The sequence below is a fragment of the Bemisia tabaci genome, chromosome 1, assembly GCF_918797505.1.
Source record: "Bemisia tabaci chromosome 1, PGI_BMITA_v3".
In the NCBI taxonomy this organism is placed as follows: Eukaryota; Metazoa; Arthropoda; class Insecta; order Hemiptera; family Aleyrodidae; genus Bemisia; species Bemisia tabaci.
The window spans coordinates 84,779,744-84,804,807 of NC_092793.1; the positions used below are offsets into that span (position 1 = coordinate 84,779,744).

The 25,064-nt window shown below is 39.3% G+C and overlaps 1 long non-coding RNA gene across 1 annotated transcript in view; it reads right to left on the reverse strand.

Annotated features, from left to right (window-relative positions):
* Window positions 1-2,000: 2,000 nt before the first annotated feature.
* LOC140226053 (uncharacterized) overlaps window positions 2,001-25,064 on the reverse strand; it is an 89,278-nt gene continuing 66,214 nt past the window's right edge. Inside the window, exon 4 of the long non-coding RNA XR_011900873.1 lies at window positions 2,001-2,994. This is a non-coding gene — a long non-coding RNA (uncharacterized lncRNA). The remainder of the gene's footprint in view (window positions 2,995-25,064) is intronic.

Below are 25,064 nucleotides of genomic sequence, written 5' to 3' on the forward strand. Positions count from 1 at the left end.
GATGAGTATTGCCGACGATGGAACGACTCCTTTTACAAAATGTTCACCTGTGCCGTAGTATCGCTTTTGAAGCGGGAAGCTCAAAAAACCGCAAATTTCTTACGCAGACTGTGAAGTTATGAGTGCATTTCAGACATTGCCGATGCGCTCATCGTGATTTTTGAGCCATTACCTATAAGAAACGGCTCTTATTTTTGCTCTAGCAAAAATTTGCAACAGGCCCATAGTGTATTTTCTTCGGAAATTACACTAAAAAGGAGGTGTTTGCATTTCGGCAAAGACATTGAATCACGTAGACCGTGCGTTCGGCTCGGTTTAGTACTGGCGGAGCGAGGCAAGTCTCTCGAAGCCCCATGATTGGCGGGCGGGGAAGGGGAAAGAGCGTGTGTCCCAAGCACTCGAAGAGGCAATGGAGAATTCATGCCCGCGCTCGGTTTTTCACGAATATCTCGTTTAAAGTCCATTTTCAGACAAAATTCCTAAGAAGTAAAGTTATAGAAGACATAATTTTACATCCGATTAGCATTGTTTCATTTTCCCAAACTAATTATTAACCGAGGAAAAAAGCCCCACAATCCGACGAAAATTCACTGGAGCCGCTACTGCGCATGCGCAGATGTGCGCAACTGGGACACACGAACTCATCGATGCGGGTTGGTTGCCATCACTCATCACATGCGAATTTTTCAAAGTTGTCTCGCCTTCCGTAATAAGCGAATTTTCGCGATCGAATGTCATTCATCAAACGAATTGATCAGTGCTGAGTGATGCCGATGATCGGTGATGTCAGGAGCCAATCAGAGCTCAGATTTTTTTCCTAAATGAAATTAAGAAGAAAATAAGAAAACACGAAACAAACGAAATTAAAGGTGATTAAATTTAACCGTTTAAATTTTTTTTTTTAACTTTTCCCGAAATTTGGGGACTTGCCAACGTAATGTTGAACTGATTTTGACCTTACTGAGATAATGTGGAGGCAAATCTGGGGGAAATTGGCTTATTTCCCGGGAAAATTGAATGACCTTTGAATTGATGTATTTGGGGGTCCGAAACCCCCCTTAAAATTAGTTTGAAGTAATTTCTGTGATTTTTCCTTAAAAGTGCCTACAATGTGGTAAATTTTCCCGTTTTCTTTTTTTCATTACGATAATTTGAACCGGAGTTATGATTTTTTGAAAATAGGTCAAATTTGACCTTTGACCTATCATAACTCGGTCAAAAATTAAGATATTGATCTGCGGTTTGCGCCAAAATTCTTAGTTTTTTATGTTCTTTTGAATGAGGTATCTGTGAGTATTTGTGATCTGTTGATCACAAGATAGGGGTTGCTATTTGAAAAAAAAGTTGGGGTCCGCAGCCCCTCCCCACGGCGGGCCCGAAAATTTTGGGGGGCCCCAAAAGTAGCTTACATTGATCGATGAACATCCCTAAAGTTTCGTTTCAAAATATAAATTAGGTAAAATTTTAGAGGGGGTGGAAGGGACTTTTGGGACACCCTGTATATCTATTTTCTTTGGTCAGACTTTTGACTCGCAATGTTTTTTCTTTCTACTTTTCTAGATAACTCTCATTTTCTTGGTATTTTCTAGAAGTTTTCTTAATATTTTTTTTCTAGGAAAAAGTTCTATTTGGCTACTTGGGTAAAAACCGGCAAAATTTTCGCGAATTTATTACTTTAAAACCAAGAAGATTTGGAAAACGCCGTTTAAACGAGTGTATTCAGCGTGACGATGATATTATACATTTTCTGAAAGCTCTCGTCACGCTGGAAACGCTCGTTTAAACCGCGTTTTTTAAAAATTCTCTGATTTCGAGTGACAAATTCGCGAAAATGTTGCAGATTTTTAAATTTGACCCCCCCCCCCCCGCATCTCCTCAAAATTGTTGGGGGGCTTGAAACTTTGGGAAAAGACGAGGCATTGTTTGGTGAATGAATAGGGCAAGTCTCAAAGGTATCCGCCCCGAGCCCCAAATGGGCCGTTTCGCACGTACCCCTTTTGAATTATTGTCGATTCAGCTGTCCATGTCGAAAGTACCGCCCGTGATATAGCAGCACGAGTAGGGAACAGCACAGGCTCCACGACCTGTGGATCCGATGCACCTGTTTTCGTGGCACCGCAATCACACGCTGAATGTGGGAGCTGAATGTGGCTTGACTGTGGAAGTCATCGGCCCGATGCCTGAATTTAGCGCGTGACGCGCAAAATTCAGCGACGATTCTCAGCAACCATCGGACCAATTTTGAATTTGTCTGAACTATTCGAGTAGATTTGATACACATCTGGATGAAAATAACTCGAATTTGCTAAATTTCAGCCGTTGGGCGATGACTGTTGACTTCTACATTCAGGTGCTAAATTCAGCGTCTGATTGCGGCAAGAGGGATGAGTGCGTGGAGTCCATGCACTAAGGAGAGGTCGCGCCGTAATAAAAAACTCGAACTTTTTGAAATAGCCACCGTGAAAATTCAAACTGGCAGAAAATGGGCAACCTCGGTTTTTGCCGATAGATTTGTCTAAAACTTGGTGTGTGATCGTATTATGGCACGAGTATGATGTTAGATTTTGGGAAAAGACCAAGATTGCAAAATTTTGCTATTATTTGAACTTTAGCCGGCCACCACTCTACGGGGCCAAGAACGTCTGGAGCAAGCCAGCTGGAGCGGAAATGTTAAAGCACCATGAACGAGGTACGAGGTTTGAGAGTTTTACCGTCGATGGTGCCTTGTTTCTTATGTTTCCTGTTATCAGCAATGCAATACACTTCAACTCCTCATGGGAATTTACTACAAAGAATATTAATGCATATGTATATTTTTCCTTACCGAAGCAAGTTACACGACTCCTGCATGCCGCTGATGCATTAATATTTGCGACCTCTTGGATTTCGTAGCGTTATAGTGATGATAAAAGCGAAAAGTTATGTAGTAAACCAACTCCACTCCACTAAGTAACGATCCTCCGAGAAACAGACCGATGGTACCACCAAATGACACTAGAATAATGTGAAAGCCATTTGATTACATACGAGCACTTAAGTTAATGCAGATTCTTTGGTAAAAAGTTACAGCAGCTATCCAGGAGTAGTCCTGAGTAGGGTAGAAATGTTATTTGAGTATAGCAACAGTGCCATATTGTAGGTAGGTATCCATGAAAAGGGTGCAGCACAGTGGGCCAAATCGTGTCCGTAGCGGCGCTTAATTGATAACTCCCGCTAGATCAAGCATATCGTTCAAAACATGATGATTCTTAGGGTAATTTGATCCCCTCTTTCCAAATTTTGTGTCAAAAAAACCGGCAAAAATGTCTAAATGTAGGTTTTGGACGTCGAAAGCTGAAGAAATTGCTCGATAAAAAAGAGGATCTTGTGCTCTTATAAAATGGGGGAAAAACACAATCATCGAACTGGAAAATGCAATCTTATCATCTAACCTTGTAATTCTATTGGAAGGAGAATATTTTCGGTTTTGAAGATCCGAAAAATATTGATTTTTAGCTGCAGGGCATGAGATCAAAGTTGCCCGAAAAATAAGCCTTAAAAAATGAATTTTTCAGAATATTGTAGACTGGGAAAGTGTCATTGCGGTTCGTTGCGCGGTTCTCTCTGGTATTTTTAGAAAGCACATATCCTAGAGATACCATATACCAAAGCACAAACGGTACAAACCGGTACAACCATATTTGTCGGGTGCTTATTTGAGGCGACCTCCAATTTCCGCGAAAATCAGATATAGAGGTTTTAAGGAACTACGTCACACAGTAAAGCGGCCAATGAAATATTTTAACACAAATTCATGTTTCAAGGGTTTTTAAGGTTTCTAATAGCATTTCTCGCTCTTTCGATACATTAGGGTGGAAGGAGGGGGAGGGGGAGGCCGACCAAAATCAGGCAGTCAAAAATTTTTTATGGTTAACAATTTTCTTGAGCTCAGTAAATAATGATAATTTTTTTACATCCGTTCACGCATTCAGCCCAAATAGGACTGGTTTTAAACCAATTTGGCAATGAATAGGAAAATTCTACAGTACCATGGCACCTAAGTTTAGAGTGAGTTGACCGTCGCTGACACCAATGGTACTGTAGAATTTTCCTATTCATTGCCAAATTGGTTTAAAACCAGTCCTATTTGGGCTGAATGCGTGAACGGATGTAAAAAAATTATCATTATTTGCTGAGCTCAAGAAAATTGTTAACCATAAAAAATTTTTGACTGCCTGATTTTGGTCGGCCTCCCCCTCCCCCTCCTTCCACCCTAATGTATCGAAAGAGCGAGAAATGCTATTAGAAACCTTAAAAACCCTTGAAACATGAATTTGTGTTAAAATATTTCATTGGCCGCTTTACTGTGTGACGTAGTTCCTTAAAACCTCTATATCTGATTTTCGCGGAAATTGGAGGTCGCCTCAAATAAGCACCCGACAAATATGGTTGTACCGGTTTGTACCGTTTGTGCTTTGGTATATGGTATCTCTAGGATATGTGCTTTCTAAAAATACCAGAGAGAACCGCGCAACGAACCGCAATGACACTTTCCCAGTCTACAATATTCTGAAAAATTCATTTTTTAAGGCTTATTTTTCGGGCAACTTTGATCTCATGCCCTGCAGCTAAAAATCAATATTTTTCGGATCTGCAAAAGCGAAAATACTCGTCATGCAATGGAGTTTACCAGTCAGATGCATATAATGGTTTGAGGTTCACGAGTGCTTTGTGAAATCAGCGAGTATACAACGCGCGCCTCAGGTTGCAGAAATCTGGGTTCATCACATTCCACATGCTGCATATCTATCTACGTGGAAACCGCAGATATAATGAATATTTTAGATATTCCCATGTAATTTCGTTATCAGTAGGTATCTAAGCATCGATTAAGATAGCTCTGATGTGGAAAAAAAAATGTCGAAAAATTGCATTTCGCGCCGCTACGGACACGATCTGGCCCACAGTGGCAGGTGGGGCTGTCTTGAAAAAGGTTTATAGGAGAAATGAGCATTGAACGAAGGAGGTCGGCGGTTTTCGAGGATTGTCGGGGAAACTGTGGATTCAGGTGCGACGATGTTTCTAAAATAGTGTTGGAAAATGAGCATTGTATTGCGATGATGTCGAATTTTTTGCAGAAAGGTATATTTTGATGCAGTAGTGCTGATTATGAGACGAAATTTATTTTGGGGGGGGGGGAGGGGGGGGGAGTTTGGAGGATTTGTTCAAGAAAAGCGAATTCGCGAATTTATGTGTCGCATATCAACCGCGTCCAAAATGACCGCCGAGAAATGGAGGGAAAGGATTGTTTCAGCCGAGTATGAACAAATATTACTGAGGATTGGTATTAGGGGGTTTTTGGGGTCAAGAAGGACGAATATCTTACATAAAGCCACTTTCACAGCGTAGCCTTGCGCTCTGCAACGCCCAATCGCCATTTATATCCTCCCAGAGATCATCAGGCATTTGACACCTTCTGATCTCCTCCTCCACTCCTTGTTGCTAACCATATAGGTACAGGACGTCCACACGCCGTCGCCTTTCGGGAGGAACCCAATCGAAAGCCTGCCTGAGCAACCGATCGTCTCCCATATCCTTCGCACATGTCCATAACAAGACCAACTGCTTTGACCTGATATCGTGCACGATGTCATTTTCCACACCCGCCGTTATCTCGCGCACATTTTCATTGCAGATACGCTCTTTTCTCGAGATTTCAGCAGACCTCCGCCAAAAGTCCACCCCAGTTGCCCTAAGTAATCATGTCTTCACTTCTTTTCTTCAGTTGCTAGACCTCACTCCCGTAAGTTACGATACTCTTCACGATGACGTTGTAAATTTTTCTTTTCGTCTCCATAGAGATACTCTGGTCCCAGAAAACCCCATTTAGCATCGCGATAGCTTTCCTGCCTTACTTATTCCGATCTTTAAAAGCCCGATCCAAATTTCCGTCCTTGGTTAACCAAACACCTAAATATTTTACTCTCCACAGTCCTGAATCATTCGGCCATCCTCCAGTTCAATGCTTTGCTGATCACCACTAATAACCAACTTCTCCGTCTCTGCCACACTGACTTCCAGGGCCGGATTTACGTTTTTGGCGCCCTGTGCAAAAATTTTCGAGGCGCCTCCCTCGCTTGCCCCCCCCCCCCCCGCCCGCACATTTCCCAACCCGCGACGGTCTTCTTTGGTTACTACGTGCTAACTCTAACTAAATACGAATTTTTGTCTCGCCGTTCGTGTCTCCATTGCCTTTATACAATCAATCAACAATCAGAGTTTCTGAGCTTTCGACGCAATTCTCAATTTTTTGCTGAGTTTGGAAAAAAACCCAAAATTTGGCGCCCCTCAAAATCTGGCGCCCTGTGCAGCTGCACCGATGCACCATAGGTAAATCCGGCCCTGCTGACTTCCATCACCCACTTACGGCATACCCACTTATTTGCGAGTCATGGTAGGCCTTGTCTCGACGGCGCAACTGTTGAGGGAATGAGGTGCAACTGCAGCGAGTTTGTTGCACCAACCGAAATTCCCTGTCTCGACGCGCACGCATGTGTTCCTGGAACTTTTAGGCGGGAATATTTGAACAATATTAATTTTTCTAGGTTAAACGATGTCAATTGAGATAATTGAACTGATAATTATGAACGGGAGGTGAATATTTTGCGTTATGTCGACCAGGTATAAAACAAAAAAAACAATAACATTACTCAGATATGGATAAAAAGAAAATATATTCGATAAAATTTTATTTTCCTGCTGTGGTGATATGCTACAAACGAAAATATGAAATTGATACTGAAATGTGTACAAATATTTCTAAATAATAACCACTCCGAAATAAAACACCCGTAATACACTCCCGCTTCACGTGTAACCAGCGTTTACCTATCAATTCAAAACATCGAAGGTAAACAACTGTTGAGGTTCCAGATTTCTGACCTTGAAAGTTTCACCTATAAGTGAAACATTTTTGAGACACTTCCTTCCTTCAACAGTTGCGCCAATTTCCCTCAACAGTTGCGCCGTCGAGACAAGGCCTTAACTCGCATCTTCTCCGTCCTGAGCTATTACCACTTGATCATCAGCAAAACACAGAGTAGGTATAAAAGGTGCCATCTTCCCGTAGCGGGGCGCCCATTCCTGAACAGCATCTCTACCATTCCTTTAAAATTTGTTCAAGGTAGGTACACTTTAAATGAGGTTGGCGCCAAGCCACACCCTTGTTTAAGTCCCTTAGTTATTAAAAACCCCGACGATAACTCCCAATGGGAGTTAACTCTAGAAAAAGCCCCATCATGAAATTCTTTAATCGCACTGATGAGTCCCCCACTTAGACCCTTTTTGTTCAAGGCTTCCAAAAGTTTCACCAATGGCGCAATCGTAAGCTTTCTGGAGATCTATACGAACACTAGACTTAATTCTTGATCTGATCCCTTCTTTAATCTTCTCGATCACGTGGATGATGGTAAATAAGTGATCAATCGTTGATCTACCGGCGGCTCTGAAACTTGCTTGCTCTTCCGGTTCATGTTCTTGCCACTCATCCTCGATTTTAACTTTCAGAATTTTTCTGTATACCTTAATTGTTTGTACCTGTGACTGAAAGTCCTCTATAGTTGTCACACTCGTCCTTCTGACCCCTCCTCTTGTCGGTCCTTTGACGTAAAGGCGTACCTCAATTTTTGCGTGAGCCCTGTTTTACCTATATAAGTCCATGCTTTCTGGGGCTCATCCATAAATCGAGATACGCCCTTACGTCAGAGGAGCGACGTTGTTTCCAAAAACATTGAATCACGTAGACCGTGCATCCTGTGTTACGGAGGGATAGACAACTTTTAAAAATTCGCATGCCGATTAGTGGTAGCACCGACCCGCATCGATGAGTTCGTGTGTCCCAGTTGCGCAATCAGCCGCTAACACACGTACACTCCGAATGCACATTCTGGCTTACTGCGCATGCGCGGGCATCGAGAATGTACACTTATCATTCTCTTGGAAAAGGATGTACAGTTTGACGATCCCTAGTAGCAGACATTCCAATTTTGTTGAAATTTTGTTTAGATGAAATTGAAATTTTTTAGATTCACCAAAAATGGGAGAAAAATTTCAATTTAATCGCGATTTTATTTCAATTAAAACTCAATTTTAATTTTTAGAAAAAATTTCAATTTTGTACCGATTTTTTAGCAATTTTATACAATCAATCTTGAATTTTAATTCCAATATATTTTATTTTTTTACAGCGCTTGAAATTAAAATTTCATGTCTTTTTAATTGGAACTGAGGCCGTATTTAACTTACTTGTTCAAAAATATCTCTACTGACTAAAACACAAATCAAAAAATTATAGAAATAACATTCGTACTTTATCGTTAAAAAAATGTAAACAACTTCCTCTCCAGTTTTAACAATATGTGATTTATTGGTTCATTTCCATTAAAGTCGGTCCATATTGGTCAATTGCAGACTGATTAAAATGAACTGATTAAATTGAATCAATTAAACAAGTTTTGAAAATATTTTGAAAATATTTTCAAAACCTTTTAAGGAATATTTTAAAAAATGTTTATGGACAATATTTTTGAATTGTTTTAAAAATATTTTTTGTAAACATTTCCAAAATATTTAAAAATATTTTTAAACAAAATTTTTGAATTATTTTAAAAATATTTTTAAGTTAGTATATGTTGTGTAATTTACATCAGTGTAAATTTAGTGGAAGTACCTATTATGTGATATCGAAAAACAAAATAAAAGGGAAGAAAAGGAGCCTAAGAAAACACGGCGTTAAACAATGCTATGATGAAAGTCGAGCCGCATACTGACGCAATGCATGCTATAACAGCCTTATCGGGCGTGATTTTAACCCGACTCACCATGAGCTCCCTGTGGCTCAATGGCAGAGTGCTGGGCTATCACAATCACGGCTCGGGTTCAAATCCGCACGAAGGTGTCCGGGTAGGGTGGGCCAAATTCGGCGATGTCGGAATTTTTTTAGTCTTACCCCCTAGAACTGTTCCATTTGATCAAAAGCACTCTCTGCCAAGTTTCAGCCAAATCGGATAATATTAACCCGTGCCGACAGAGCCATCTTTTTTATATGGGATTTTACATTGAAAAACACTTTTTTCCGGAAAAATCCATTTTTCGAAAAATGTGTAATTTCTAGAAAAAATCTGAGGTCATATTCGGCTTCAGCAGGAAAAATTGAGTGGGGAAACATGTATTGGACACTTCAAAAAAAATTTTTTACCCCTCGTTATAGCGGCGAAACAACTGAAACATCTAGAAAGCGCTAAAAAAGGGTAAAATAACGGTGATAAAACCCAAATAATTACGTAAATCTGCATCTGAAAACGAAGCTCATCATATGGTTAGGGTTTCGTAGGTACTTTTTTAAGCGGAGTCCGAAAATGCTATCCATTTTTCTCTATTTCATCAGGATTTTCCGGAAAATCGATTTTCTTGTATAAAAAGAGGGTTTTCCGGGGAAAAATCAATTTTCAGGAAATAAACCTCAATATGTGACGGATGTTTTTATGCGTTTTTCACCGCTGAGTCCGAAAATGATGTCAAAGCTGCTCCATTACATCGGGATTTTCCGGAAAATCGATTTTCTCGTAGAAACAGGGTTTTCCGAGGAAAACATAATTTATAGGAAATGAACGATCGACGTGTAATAGATGTTTTTGGTGTGCTGTTTAACGGTGAATTCGAAAATCATAACCGTTTCCCTCTATTCCACTAAGAGTTTCTGAGGAACTAAATTTTTCCCGTTAAAAAGGTAATTTTCCAGAGAAAACTCGGTACAATCGATTTCCCGAAAAATCCCGATGTAATGGAGCAGCTTTGACATCATTTTCGGACTCAGCGGTGAAAAACGCATAAAAACATCCGTCACATATTCGAAAAATGGATTTTTCCGGAAAAAAGTGTTTTTCAATGTAAAATCCCATATAAAAAAGATGGCTCTGTCGGCACGGGTTAATATTATCCGATTTAGCTGAAACTTGGCAGAGAGTGTTTTTTGATCAAATGGAACAGTTCTAGGGGCTAAGACCAAGAAAATTCGCAAAATAAATTTTGCTGTGTATAATTAGGCCACCCTACTGTCCGGGTATTTTACGCTACTAAACGTCGCAGGAATTCAGGTAAGCAGTGGTTTATAATATTCAATATTTGTATAATGGAGAATTTGCAAGGGTCTGAAATTTGATGAATTTCCTGTTTAAGTGGAATCCTCTGAGTGAACTGAACATGAAGATACCCTTGATTCATAAATTGAGCAATTATTAGAGGAGATATGACAAAATAACCGATTCTGCTAAAATACATGTGTTTAAATGGGAAATGCCGCCAGATGACGTCACAAGGCGGCGCATTTTCTCACTTTTAAATCAATTTTTCTCCAATTTCCCATGTCAGAAAAAAATTATGAAAAATGTTGCGAACTCAGCTCATTAGGCACGTTCAGATGAAGCAATAAAAAAATTGCGTGCAAATTCTCCATTGATGGTTCAAATGTAATACATGTGCAGTGCTGTGAAAATGACAGCCTTTGCCTGTAGGTACTTCCACATCTTAAAAATATTTTTATTTATTTTTGATACAATCTAGATACCATCTGAATCTAATTGAAATTTAATACGTATTTAATCGCTATTAAATTCAAATGGTGACTTCAAGAAGATTTAATTGGAACGAAATCTCATCTCAATAATATCGCAATTAAATTCCTGCAAAATTTCCAGAAAATTGTGCAAAAATACATGCAAATGCTACCAGGGTCGAGAAGAAGAAACCCGCGACGATCTTTAACTCATTCCTTTAATTTACCGGGTGTCCGTAAAGTAACTGAAAAGTGCGTATAATTTTTGAACGAAAAAAGATGGAAGGTCGCGGTTTGTGGCATTCTTCATTATCCGAAAAGGGAAATTTTTCGATGGGGGATTTTTCTTGGTGGACTCCGCAACTTTAAAATTTCAAATAGCAACCCCCATTTTTTTAGACATGGTTAGAAAGAACTTGAAAAGACAAGAAAAATGGCGAAAAAAAAATTAGAATCGGTTCACTTGCTCAGAGGTTATCGCCTATGGAACGGCTTCCGTAACCCTAAAAAAGAAAAATTCCAAAAAAAAAAGTATACATATTTTTTTCGTGAAAAAAAAAATTAAAAAAAAATAAAAAAAAAAAAAAAAACAAAAAAAATAAAAAAATAAAATAATAAAAAAAGAAATAAAAAAATAAAAAAAATAAAAAAATAAAAAAATAAAAAAATAAATAAAAAAAATAAAAAAAAATAAAAAAAAATAAAAAAATAAAAAATAAATAAAAAGAATAAAAAAAAATAAAATAAAAAAAATAAAAAAATAAAATAAAATAAAAATATCTTAGGACTAGGTCGAATAACGGCTGGTGTTGCTGGGGGACTCCAGCGGCCGATGCCCGTTGATTCGGACTGATGAGTGTTGAAGACCGATGCGCGGCAAGCCGGGCATATTCAAATATTTCCCGCGCAATTCCAACTGAACCTGCTCCTACCTCCTTAAACACCCCTTCAATTAAAGGCGGAGTTCCGATCTGCGGTCCTCCCTTATTTCAAATAGCCCAAGAGTTTCATATAAATATACAGAGTGGTGCACAAGTCAAGGGTTTGTCGCACCCGTTCCTTTCCTCGAGCAATAACGGGATCCCACTGAATCCCGCTAAGCGGTAACTCGAACTCAAATTCGAATTTATAAAAGGGATAAACAACTTTTCCTTGCCCTTCCCCCCTCCCTACTCCCGCTCTCGCGCAATTAAATACGGATGTTCCCTGAATAGGTAAGCTGCATCCGCACTTTTCTGAAGTAAAGTACCTGTATAGCGAGAGTATGGACAGATGTGAAACTTCGAAAATCCATCAGGCCTTCACCGATGCTTCTGCGAATAAAGTTAGGGCCCAGAAATGCAGCCAACCTATGAATTTCATTTATCCAGAGCACTTTACTAATACAATTGTTACGAACCATCGTTTGCGCGAGAGCGGGAATAGGGAGGGGGGAAGGGCAAGGAAAAGTTGTTTATCCCTTTTATAAATTCGAATTTGAGTTCGAGTTACCGCTTAGCGGGATTCAGTGGGATCCCGTTATTGCTCGAGGAAAGGAACGGGTGCGACAAACCCTTGACTTGTGCACCACTCTGTATATTTATATGAAACTCTTGGGCTATTTGAAATAAGGGAGGACCGCAGATCGGAACTCCGCCTTTAATTGAAGGGGTGTTTAAGGAGGTAGGAGCAGGTTCAGTTGGAATTGCGCGGGAAATATTTGAATATGCCCGGCTTGCCGCGCATCGGTCTTCAACACTCATCGGTCCGAATCAACGGGCATCGGCCGCTGGAGTCCCCCAGCAACACCAGCCGTTATTCGACCTAGTCCTAAGATATATTTTTTTTTTTTATTATTTTTTATTTTTTTTATTTTATTTTTTTATTTTTTTATTTTTTTTTTATTTTTTTTATTTTTTTTAATTTTTTTAATTTTTTTATTTTTTTATTTTTTTTAATTTTTTTATTTTTTTTATTTTATTATTTTTTTTTATTTTTTTATTTTTTTTTATTTTTTTATTTTTTTTTTCACAAAAAAAATATGTATACTTTTTTTTGGATTTTTTTTTTAGGGTTACGGAAGCCGTTCCATAATCGCCGGTCAAAATTTTAATTTAAAATTAATTTAATTAAAATTTAATTTTAATTAATTTAATTTTTTTTAATTTTTTTTTTTAAATTTTTTTTTTCGGTTGGTGTGGACCCAGCACCATTTCTCCACCTTGTTTCAAAATTTTAAATTGACCCCTTTTCAAAAAATCGCCGTTGAGCTCCTGCGAGCATTTCTAAAAGTGCCTTTTAGGAAAAGGAAAAACAACTAACGTTGTCACAAGTTCGGATGGCAATGTTTCAAAATAAAATTTCGGAAAATTCAACGTGGCGGCATATTTGAGGAAACGCGAAAAATGAAAATCCCAGAAACTGTTTATCTTTCAAATACCCTCTAGTTTAAGGAAATCAAAGGTATCAACTTTAATACCGTTATTTGGCCAAGTAAGAGCAATAATTTGCTGACTTTAAAGTTGTCAAGCGGGGCGCCTTCAATCGTTGGAGTATGCAACATCACAGGATTAAGTGTGCTGTCAAAAAATGAAGCCGATGTGAAAAAGTGCTCCACCTTTGGGATGCTTCAGAAACGTGCAAGGTCCTCCTCCTCAAAAACGATAAAAAAGAAGAAAAGAAAAACTAAGCAATTTTTACTCACAATCTTGGCGAGCCAAAAAACATGGTTTTTCCTGGTGGGGTAGGGGCGATTGACATTTTTGACATTTCTCTCTCTGAAAATTACAAATCCAAGAATAATTTTAATTCTCTAACTCCTGGAACTCCTAATTGGAAAGGAGGATCAGAGATGGAAAATTTCATGAAATTTATTCGAATGAAATTTCACGAAATTTCATGAAATATATTGAAACTTCTGGGGATACATTCAGGAGGCTAAGAAACGCCTAGAAACAGTGATTCTAAATTTTGAAATTTTTTACCCCAAGCCATAAAACATTCGCGCATTGCAAATGTTTTCGTTTAGTTTAGAGGTTAGGTTGGGGTTTTTCTCTCTAAACTCCCCTTTTTGCCCCCTCTTTGTGTCTGGCACCTTCAGTAGAGTAGCATAACACCGCAGCATCAACAGAAAGACCATCTGAAACGCTTTCAGACCTCCAAAGGTTCAATACTTAAATAATTCTAAAAAAATTAATAAATTTCAACTTTTGTGAAATTTCAAAACGTGAAATTTCACTTTCCATCTCTGAGGAGGATATCTGCTACGCTTTCAACTCCGAAAACGCCGTTCTACTCTCGATTATTATTTGAGTTGAGATTATCTTATTGACAGTCTCAAACTCACGATTTGAGGCACCGATCTTTTAGGTAACTTCTGATGCACTACCCGATTGGTGACACTATTTACGAAGCTGAAATCAGTATGCTAAGTTCCCTTGATCATACTGCATTCTGATTTAGTTTGCAATTATCAGATTATTCTCGATTTACAGTAAAACTCTGTTTCCACTTTCCACCAGATTTTTGTTTGCTTTAAACTTGGTATCTAGTAATTTGACAAATGAAGTTTTAAAATGTTACTTGGTTTTATTTAATAGTGCTTAATTTTGCTGCTTTGGAGGAGGACCTTGACAATTTCTAAATCATCCCAAATGGATGGGAGCGCTTTTTCACATCGGCTTCATTTTTTGACAACACACTTAATCCTGTGATGTTGTATACTCCAACGCTTGAAAGCGCCCCGCTTGACAACTCTAAAATCAGCAAATTATTGCTCTCACTTGGCCAAATAAAGGAATTAAAGTTGATACCTTTGATTTCCTTAAACTAGAGGGTATTTGAAAGATAACAGTTTCTGGGATTTTCATTTTTCGCGTTTCCTCAAATATGCCGCCACGTTGAATTTTCCGAAATTTTATTTTGAAACAATGTCATCCGAACTTGTGACAACGTCAGTTGTTTTTCCTTTTCCTAAAAGGCACTTTTCAAACTTTTCATTCCTGGTTTGTTTTTGTTTTTTCGATACCTAAGTCGGAGCTGAACGGCGATTTTTTGAAAGGTGGTCAATTTAAAATTTTGACCGGCTGTAACTTTTTCAACTATTTGAAATTTTAAAGTTGCCCCCCCCCCCCCTTGGGCGGTTCGCCAAGAAACCCCCCCCCCCCCATCGAAAAATTTCCCTTTTTGAATGATGAAGAATGCCACAAACTGCGACCTGCTCCTATCTTTTTTTGTTTAAAAATTATACCTACTTTTCAGTTACTTTACGGACACCCGGTATAGTTGTTCAAGAGAACAAGATGAGGAACATTCTCGATGCCCGCGCATGCGCAGTAGACCAGAGTGTTCATTCGGAGTGTACGTGTGTTAGCGGTTATCTGCGCATGCGCAGTATAGTGACTCTAGTGAATTTTTGTCGAATTGTGAGGCTTTTTTCCTCGGTTAATAATTGGTTCGGAAAAATGAAACAATGCTATTCGGGTGTAAAATTATGTGTCCTAAAACTTTTCTTCTCAGGAATTTTGTCTGAAAATGGGCTCTAAACAAGATATTCGTGAAAAACCGAGCGCGGCCATGAATTCTCCATTGCCTCTCTGCAGTCTCTTCGAGTGCTTGGGACACACGCTCTCTCCCATTCCCCGCCCGCCCATCATGGGGCTCCGAGAGACTTGCTTCGCTCCGCCTGTACTAAACCGAGCCGGACGCACGGTCTACGTGATTCAATGTCTTTGATTGTTTCCCACCATTTCTCGGCGGTCATTTTGAACAGGGTTCAAAATGGATGTGTTGCACCTTTCTTGCTAATTCATTTTCTGGCAATGGGCATCATGATGTGCTTGATGAATTATTTCCTGTACTTTTAGGTCCACAGACACCCCAAAAAAGTCCTTTAAGTTCAAAAATTTTCGGCGGGAAAATCTAAAACTAAGAATGGCGGGAGAGTACCATAGAGTACATAGAGTCGTAATGTAAATGGGAGAGCTGCTGCCATATTCTGGTCGACGAGGTCCAAGTCCAAGGCAGATAAAAGGTGCGTTATTAAATTACTTCAGATGCGTCGTTAAATTAATTTTGCTGCCCAACAAAAATGGCCGAATCTCAGCAGGATTGACGTCATCTCAACAACGACGTCAGCTCTACAGACGGAAGAAAATCGAGGTGTCGTTGTTAAATTCCTGTTGGATTCTGCGGATTTGGAGGTTAAGTTTAATTGAAATTTAAGATTTTTAACATTTAAATCTTATTAACACCCACATTCTTACGAAATTGACGCGGTACAACAACTGTAAGCAATTGCAAGTCAGTCTGATGAAGAACATGCGGCGAAGAAGTGCGGAAAAGTGGCAAATATTGATGTGAACAATAACATAACAACAATCCAGCGACCTTGGCAGCAGTCCGCATTAGCCAGAAACCTCGCTGAGCTGTTGGGCAGTTTTCTGAGCAGCCATCTTGGAAAACGGGTAAATCCACCAGAATTTACTAACGCTTTCGTTGAGCTCAACGCTCAGCGGGTAATTTTCGTTGGGCAGTTATGGACTTTAACAACTCATCTAACGAATGGTATTCGCATTTCGTACCCCTTGACGTCACACGGCATCGGGTAAGTTTCGGGTACATCCTGATTGCATGAGATAAGACGCGTTGTTAAAGTCCACAACTGCCCAACGAAAATTACCCGCTGAGCGTTGAGCTCAACGAAAGCGTTGGTAAATTCTGGTGGATTTACCCGTTTTCCAAGATGGCTGCTCAGCAAACTGCCCAACAGCTCAGCGAGGTTCTCGGCTGCTGTGGACCGCTGCCGAGTTTGCTGGATTGTTGTCATGTTATTGTTTACATCCATAACTGCCATTGTTTCGCACTTCTTCGCCACATGTTCGTCACCAGACTGACTTGCAATGGCTTATAATCGTTTATTGCGTCAATTTCGTACTAATATGGGTGTTAAGGTTAATCTTCAGCTGTAGTTCCGAAAAAATCCACCACGTCGCGCTGCTAAAATCCGACTCCGAAATCAGTAATTATTTAAATATCACAATAGGTATCTTAAATTCTAAGACTCATAAGTTCTAGCAGCATACGTCTGGAATCCTTAGAAACAAACGCGAGCTTTGAAAGTCTAATAATAAAAGCTGTAAATTGATCCCAGTTTCTCTTACGGGATATCTGTAAGTGCGAGAGAGACAGCTCACGGTGGGAGAGAGATATCTGCCAACTGCTGAGAGCGACCAAGCGCGATTGGTTGCATCAAGGTCATCATGCTTAACCCTACTTTTTTCTGGGATCAAATTGCAGAGCTTCAGAAATGACTTTTCACGTTGTTTTTAGGGTCAATAGGAAGAAGAATTTTATAGCTAGAACTTATTTATCTTCGATTTAAACAGAAATTCCTTCAACTTTTATAAAAGCTCAAGGACTCACGTGGTGCTGTACGGACTCTAAAACACAGCGGTGGCGCCCCCTGCGCGGAGAAATTTCTTACTTCACGCAGCTGTAGATAAACCTTAATAAGATTTTTAAATGTTAAAAATCTTAAAATTTCAACAAAACTTAACCTCCAAATCCGCAGAATCCAACGGGAATTTAACAACGCGCCTCGATTTTCTCCCGTCTGTTGAGGTGACGTCGTCGTTGAGATGACGTCAATCCTGCTAAGATTCGGCCATTTTTGTTGGGCAGCAAAAGTAATTTAACAACGCACCTATAGGTTGTTAACGTCCCCAACTGCCCCAACGAAAATTACCCGCTGAGCGTTGAGCTCAACGAAAGCGTTGGTAAATTCTGGTGGATTTACATGTTTTCCAAAATGGCTGCTCAGCAAACTGCCCAACAAGTCAGCGAGGTTTTCAGCTGCTGTGGACTGCTGCCAAGTTTCCTGGATTGTTGTTATGTTATTGCTTACATCAATAACCGCCTTTTCTTCGCACTTCCTCGCTACATGTTCGTCACCAGACGGATTTGCAATTACTTACAATTGTTGTGCTGCGTCAATTTCGTAATCATTTGAGTGTTAATAGGATTTAAATGTTTAAAGTCTTAAATTTCAATAAAATCTAACCTCCAAATCCTCTCAATTCAATGGGAATTTAACGATTAAGCACTTTGAGAAGGAAAGAGGCGTTGAAAGTTGCCGGAGAGTGATCACGGTAATCGGACCGATGACATTGACTATCTCGGATGTTATCTCGTAGTTAGCGCGGGACTTTTCCGAAAAAATCAGTAGGATTGTAATTTTAAAGTCGGGAATTAAAAAAATTTATGTTGAGGGAAACAATTAATTTTTTTTTTTTTGTTGAAAAACATTAGTTGAACAGAATGCATCTTAATTTTTAAAGAGCTGATGACCTAATGACCTAACCTAAACCTAAACTATTCCTAACCTAACTAACCTAAAACTAACCTAACATAGCCTAACCAAACCTAACTAACCTCTAAACCTAACCTAACTAACTAACCCTAACCTAACCGAACCTCTCGTAAGTCAGTAAATGTCGCTGATATAGTAACAATTATCAATATTAAACTTAAGTGTTGTAAAAAAGGAGTTTGTGACTTATTTGGCGAAGAAGATCATGATGTGGGGGATTTTTCCAGATTGGAAAAAAAAAAAAAAAATAAAAATTTAGTGTCGCGGAAACCGAACGGATCTCATGTGGCAGGTGAGTTCTTACCGATAGGCCATTCTCGAGCGGAAACTTTGGTGGTCGGACATAAGTAATATATAAGGGTAGTGTTCTAAAATTTTTTTTCTAGTAGAAGAAGTTGCATCGTTGACCGGTGGGACGCACGCGGATGGTTGCTGGGGTTCTGCAACTTTTCCTGTCTTTCTTTAAGAGTAAATTCGAATTGAACAACGGCACCTTCATTTTCTCCCGACTGTTGAGCTGACGTCGTTTTTGAGATGAAGTCAATCCTGCTGAGATTCGGCCATTGATGTTGGGCAGCAGAAGTAATTTAACAACGCACCTATGGCAAAGCATGTACCCCTCTGCGCGTCACATAGCCTTTAAAATGGCGGCTCAACTCGAAGTACAACCACGTTTCTTTAACCGCCTTGTTCCAAGCACGGCGTGCGCTGAGCTTCGGTTACTTTTTCGATACATGTTCGAGCCGAAATGGCGATGTGGAGGATGTAGTAATTCCTATCTTCTTTGATGCTTCTTTGTTTAAATCGGATGGCCGGGTCGCCGTGTATCGAAGACTATCTGTCGATCATGTATCGAAAAACTGACCCGGCATTTAGTTACACAAGAGTCTCGGGATTCGGGACCTGGAAAATGCTTTAAAAGTGGCGTCGGCTCTCCCACTTACCTCACGACTCTACGTACTCTATGGAGAGTACGGCCGTTGTGTGGCGTGACTGCTGGCACTCGACGTTCGATTATACTTTCCAAATACATGAGTTTCCCTTTGAAAAATAGAGCCAAATTTTCTGATGGAAATCCCAGACTGACGTTCCTCGATTTTTTTCTGGTTTTCCATGAAAAAAAAAAAAAAAAAAAAAAAAAAAAAAAAAAAAAAAACTCAAAAGAAGCTCTCAAAGTTGAGGCAGAAATGAAGGGGATAACCCATGCTTTCCTAGAGCCGGTATCAGACGATCAAAGAGTGGAGTCACGTGACCCCACGTGACGCCATTTGAGAGCTCTACTTTGATCGTCTGATACGGGCTTAAGACTCCAGAAACTCTCAGGAGAGCGTGGGATATCCCCACCATTGACGCATCAAATTTGAGAGATTTTTTAGAGTTGTCTTCAGAGAAAACCAGTGGCACTGGCACCATCGTGTTTCTCGCGAAATTCTACGTATGAATCAGAACTTAAATCGAAAATTACTGACGCATGCAAGAGCTTAATTGGGATAAAAATAAGCGGGAAAGGAACGTTATTCGAATGATGAATGGGATTCTTTGAGCCGAAAAAATATCTATGAATATTAAAAAAAAATAATAATTTTATCGTCGGAAGCATATTCCTCTCGTAATTTTTGACCGAGTTGTGATAGGCCAAGGGCCACATTTAACCTTTTTTCAAAAAATCATAACTCCAGTTCAAATTATCGTAAAGAAAAATAATGTAAGGGGAATATTCACCAAATTGTAAGCACTGTAAGTAAACATCGTAGAAATCACTTCAAACGGGGGGGGGGGGAGGGGGTGGGGTTCGGATATCCAAGTCCGTCAGTTCAAAGGTTATACGATTTTCCCGCGAAATGAGCCAATTTACCTTAACTTCGCCTCAACATTATCTCCGTAAGTTCAAAATTAGTTCAAAAAACGAAGTTTAAGGTGATTACATTTGACCGTTTAAATTTCGTTTTTTTCCCTCGAAATTTGGGAACTTGAAAACGTAATGTTGAACTAATTTTGACCTCACTGAGATAATGTTGAGGCAAAGTTAGGGGAAATGGGCTCATTTCCCGGGAAAGTCGTATAATCTTTAATCCGACCTCCCCCCCCCCCACCCCAGGGTGAGTAAAAAAACATCGACTTTCGAATTTCAAAAATGTATAGGGGGAAAAAGTTGCGCCCAGGCATCAAACTAAGGTGTGCCAAAGCGTTCCTCGAAAAAAAAATTTCTTGGGCTGCCGCTTTTGCAATTTGTGTAAAAAAATCACGTAATTCAACCTGTTTTCCGCGATTCCATCGCACTGTTTAAGTATGATAAAGATTGGCTAGAGCCCTGATTTTTGGAGTATTAACTCACTTCTAGTAGTCATTTAAGGTATGCTACCCAATTAGTTTTTAGATCAACATATTTTTTGTGCCCCCCCCCCCCCCAATACCATTAAAAATGCAGAAAACCCGATTGCGGCCGGATACGCCTCGTATATTTCAACGATTTTATCGATTTTTGTAGATGACTTGGCAACCACGCAAAAAGTCAATTTTCGGTTTTTAGGAATACCATTTATTTAGATGATTAAAGGAAAATATTGGTTTTTCGAATGCGGGCGGTTTTCCCCCATTTGCGAGCTCACAGTTTGGCCGAATCGCTCGATTCGGCCGAAATCACATCGATTTTCACTATTTCGTGCACGACTTGGCAAGCATGTAAAAAATCGGGATCTCAATTTTCATAGATTCCAAAACCAATATTTTCCTTTAATCATCTAAATAAATGGTATTCCTAAGAAACCGAAAATTGACTTTTTGCGTGGTTGCCAAGTCACCTACAAAAATCGATAAAATCGTTGAAATATACGAGGCGTATCCGGCCGCAATCGGGTTTTCTGCATTTTTAATGGTATTGGGGGGGGGGGGCACAAAAAATATGTTGATCTAAAAACTAATTGGGTAGCATACCTTAAATGACTACTAGAAGTGAGTTAATACTCCAAAAATCAGGGCTCTAGCCAATCTTTATCATACTTAAACAGTGCGATGGAATCGCGGAAAACAGGTTGAATTACGTGATTTTTTTACACAAATTGCAAAAGCGGCAGCCCAAGAAATTTTTGTTTCGAGGAACGCTTTGGCACACCTTAGTTTGATGCCTGGGCGCAACTTTTTCCCCCTATACATTTTTGAAATTCGAAAGTCGATGTTTTTTTTACTCACCCTGGGGTGGGGGGGGGGGGAGGTCGGATTAAAGATTATACGACTTTCCCGGGAAATGAGCCCATTTCCCCTAACTTTGCCTCAACATTATCTCAGTGAGGTCAAAATTAGTTCAACATTACGTTTTCAAGTTCCCAAATTTCGAGGGAAAAAAACGAAATTCGAAAGTCGATGTTTTTTTTTTTTTTTTTTTTTTTTTTTTTTTTTTTTTTTTTTTTTTTTACTCGTCCTGCCCCCCCCCCCCCCCCTTTAAAATTTGTTTGAAGTGACTTTTGCGATTTTTACTAACAGTGCTTACAATTTGGTGAATTTTCCCCTTTCATTTTTTTTTTTTTTTTTTTCTTTTGAAGTTATGATTTTTTGAAAATGGGTCAAATTTGACCTTTGACTTATCATAATTCGGTCAAAAATTACGATATTGATCTGCAATTTGCACCAAAATTCTTAGTTTTCATTGTTCTTTCCAACGATGTATCGCAAGATAGGGGTCAACTTATGAAAAAAAAAGTTGAGGGTCCCCCGCCTCTCTTGAGGGAGGGACAAAAATTTTGACCTCCCTATAAGATGGTCCTCTTTGAGATAGAATCATTTCCAGAGTTTCGTTTTTCTGTCTCTAACCGTGCAAAAGTTAGAAGGGGGAGCGGGACTTTTGGAACACCCTATACGTAGGTATAGTTCAGAGAAAATTGTTGGTGCAAAGAAAATTTGGAAAAGTGTCGAATTCTGGAAATTACGTTATTTGGAAGAAACTTGGATAGGAAGACTTTAGTAAAAGGAGGAGGAGTCAACGCCCCATTTTTCCGATTGAAATGTGGAATTGCAATTCAGCAACAACCAAAGGCCTTCCTCGTACGAATAATGGTATCGAAGGCTGTTATACACTGTGAACTCCGCGTTGGCCAGTCCTAAGCTTGGAAAAGTGTAAAGGAAAAGTTAAGCCTCAGAAATTATCACTGACGGTGAAATGTCGCGCGGTGCATGAAGTGTCGCACGGTGCATGAAGTGTCGCACGGTGCATGAAGTGTCGCACGGTGCATGAAGTGTCGCACGGTGCATGAAGTGTCGCACGGTGCATGAAGTGTCGCACGCTCGCACGGTGCATGAAGTGTCGCGCGGTGAAATGTCGTTATACCCCCAGGACATTCTTGAAGCAACTACTCTTCCCTAGGCAAGGCTTTAGAATACTGAAATATTGAATTTGGAAAAAATGAGTAAGCATATATAAAGTCGACTGAAATGTTCGACGGGGGTAATAGGTAGATGCTGTGGTGAAAGGCCAACCGCCAAGCAAATATTTTGTTGTATTATCAACCTACCTATCAAATCGAGCCATCCGAAAATGATGTCTGATCTGTATAAAATGCAAGAGGACTGTCCGAAAAATATATCTAGTTCGACATCATCTGTTGTGTTCCTAAGGATAAATTAATAAAACAATATAAATTTATGAATAAGACGTTTAATTTATCATTTAGAGTGAGCCATAATTATTCTTTATCGGAATCGTCTGCGGCTAGTTGGGATAATTTTTTAAGGTGAAATTATGAGGATTCGTTCAAATTGCATCAAACATTTTTAGAATTTTCTTAGGTTCTAAATTACGTATTTCCATTTTTGTCTCCTCTAATTTCACCATCCCTTCTTCAATTGGACAGCTTTATGCAATAAGGAACTAGGGTCAAATTTTCGATTTTTTTTTATGATGAATTCCGTATCAGGAGGGTATTTACTTACTATTGAGAAAAAGAAAATCCTCAAAAACAATTTTTATCCCGCTTCAGCGACCCCGCAAAAATTTGCCGTCGCAGGATCACGCGAAGTTCATTTTGCAATTGGGACCTATACTATGGTTCCCTATTGCGTAATGCGAAACTCGGATTTCCCATTTTGCAATTCGGAACTATAGACAGGACGGCATAATGCTTTCTCGGCATTCTCGGCTCCTGTTCGACCGATCTTGCTGATTTTTGATACCCGGACGGGCGTATTTTTCGACGGGAAACTCGAATTTCTGGTCAAATTTTGAAAATTCAAAAATCCAAGATGGCGGATGTGGCCTAAAATGCTATCTCGGCTCCTGTTCGATGGATCTTGCTGATTTTTGGTTACCAGGGGTATTTTTCGACGGGAAACTCGAATTTCTGGTCAAATTTTGAAAATTCAAAAATCCAAGATGGCGGATGTGGCCTAAAATGCTATCTCGGCTCCTGTTCGATGGATCTTGCTGATTTTTGGTATCCGGGGGTATTTTTCGACGGGAAACTCGAATTTCTGGTCAAATTTTGAAAATTCAAAAATCCAAGATGGCGGATGTGGCCTAAAATGCTATCTCGGCTCCTGTTCGATGGATCTTGCTGATTTTTGGTGACCGAGGGTATTTTTCGACGGGAAACTCGAATTTCTGGTCAAATTTTGAAAATGTAAAAATCCAAGATGGCGGATGTGGCCTAAAATGCTATCTCGGCTCCTGTTCGATGGATCTTGCTGATTTTTGGTGACCGAGGGTATTTTTCGACGGGAAACTCGAATTTCTGGTCAAATTTTGAAAATTCAAAAACCCAAGATGGCGGATGTGGCCTAAAATGCTATCTCGGCTCCTGTTCGATGGATCTTGCTGATTTTTGGTATCCGGGGGTATTTTTCGACAGGAAACTCGAATTGCTGGTCAAATTTTGAAAATTCAAAAATCCAAGATGGCAGATGTGGCCTAAAATGCTATCCCGGCTCTTGTTTGATCGATCTTGCTGATTTTTGGTACCTGGAGGTACCGTAATAGCACACTTAGTCTTAGAGATGTTTTTAAAACGTATCAATAACACCAAGCCTCATTTCTGAAATGTTTCACGTGATACTTTAAAAACCCGAATGAAGTGTCAAACACGAAGCCACTCTGTGCTCAACACATTCCCATGTCACCACATTTTATGTGTCTGTGAAACATTTGCAGATTGTGTCACCGAAATGTTTCGAATTCATTTTTTACATATTTCAATGACACAATGGGCAAAGGTCTCCGTTGGCAGTGCATTTTTGACACATTTCTGACACATTTGTTAAACAATGAGCCTTTAACTCAGATTTTCCTCTGATTTTCTAAATGTTTATGACACATTTTCGGTATAATCACTACAGTCCATGTAGTGTTAAACACGAGCCCACTCTGTGTTGAATACATCCGCATGTCACACTTCTTAACCGTAAAAAAATTTTCAGACATCTGTTTTAGCAAATGTCGTGGAGGCATTATAGCTATCAAATCAAGTGCCTGGGCGGCCTGATTACAGACTATGCCTAAGGAGAGTATGGAACTATGGGTTCACTCCATCAGTATTAAACTATCAGAGGGATTAGGAAGTCCTCACTTTAGAAAAGTATACGCAAAGCATGATGTACGGTTTCAATATTTTAGATAATCCATAACTTATAAGCTCTTATGGAGATAAATGCGATGCATACCAAGAATTTAAAACTATTTTTAACTCTGCCTAATTAAATAGCCAAAAAGTAAACCTTGAGACAAAAAAATAAACCAAAATTTGGTAAAATTGGAAAATGAAACGTCAACGCTCTCTGGTAGGTTCAGTTTGATCTAGGAAAATTTTTAGAAAGGTCTGAGAAATGTTTTCAACTTGTGTTCACCAGGTTTAAATGACAATCAAGGCACTGTTTTGTTTAACTGATATATTCCTGACACATTTCTGAAATAAATTTCCTTACCCTTATGCGTTTAAATTAATTTTATAAATGGTTATGACGTACGATCGCCGCGGATCAATTAAATGAGAGTGATACGAGTATTTCAACTAGAGAGCAATGAGGGAAATTCGTACACGAAAATCTGAAAGCGTTTCAAATACCTTTCCGTCACGTTTCATACATAGATTCAACATATAGCTGTACCTTATCAGATTAAAAATACGAAATATCTGCCAGTTG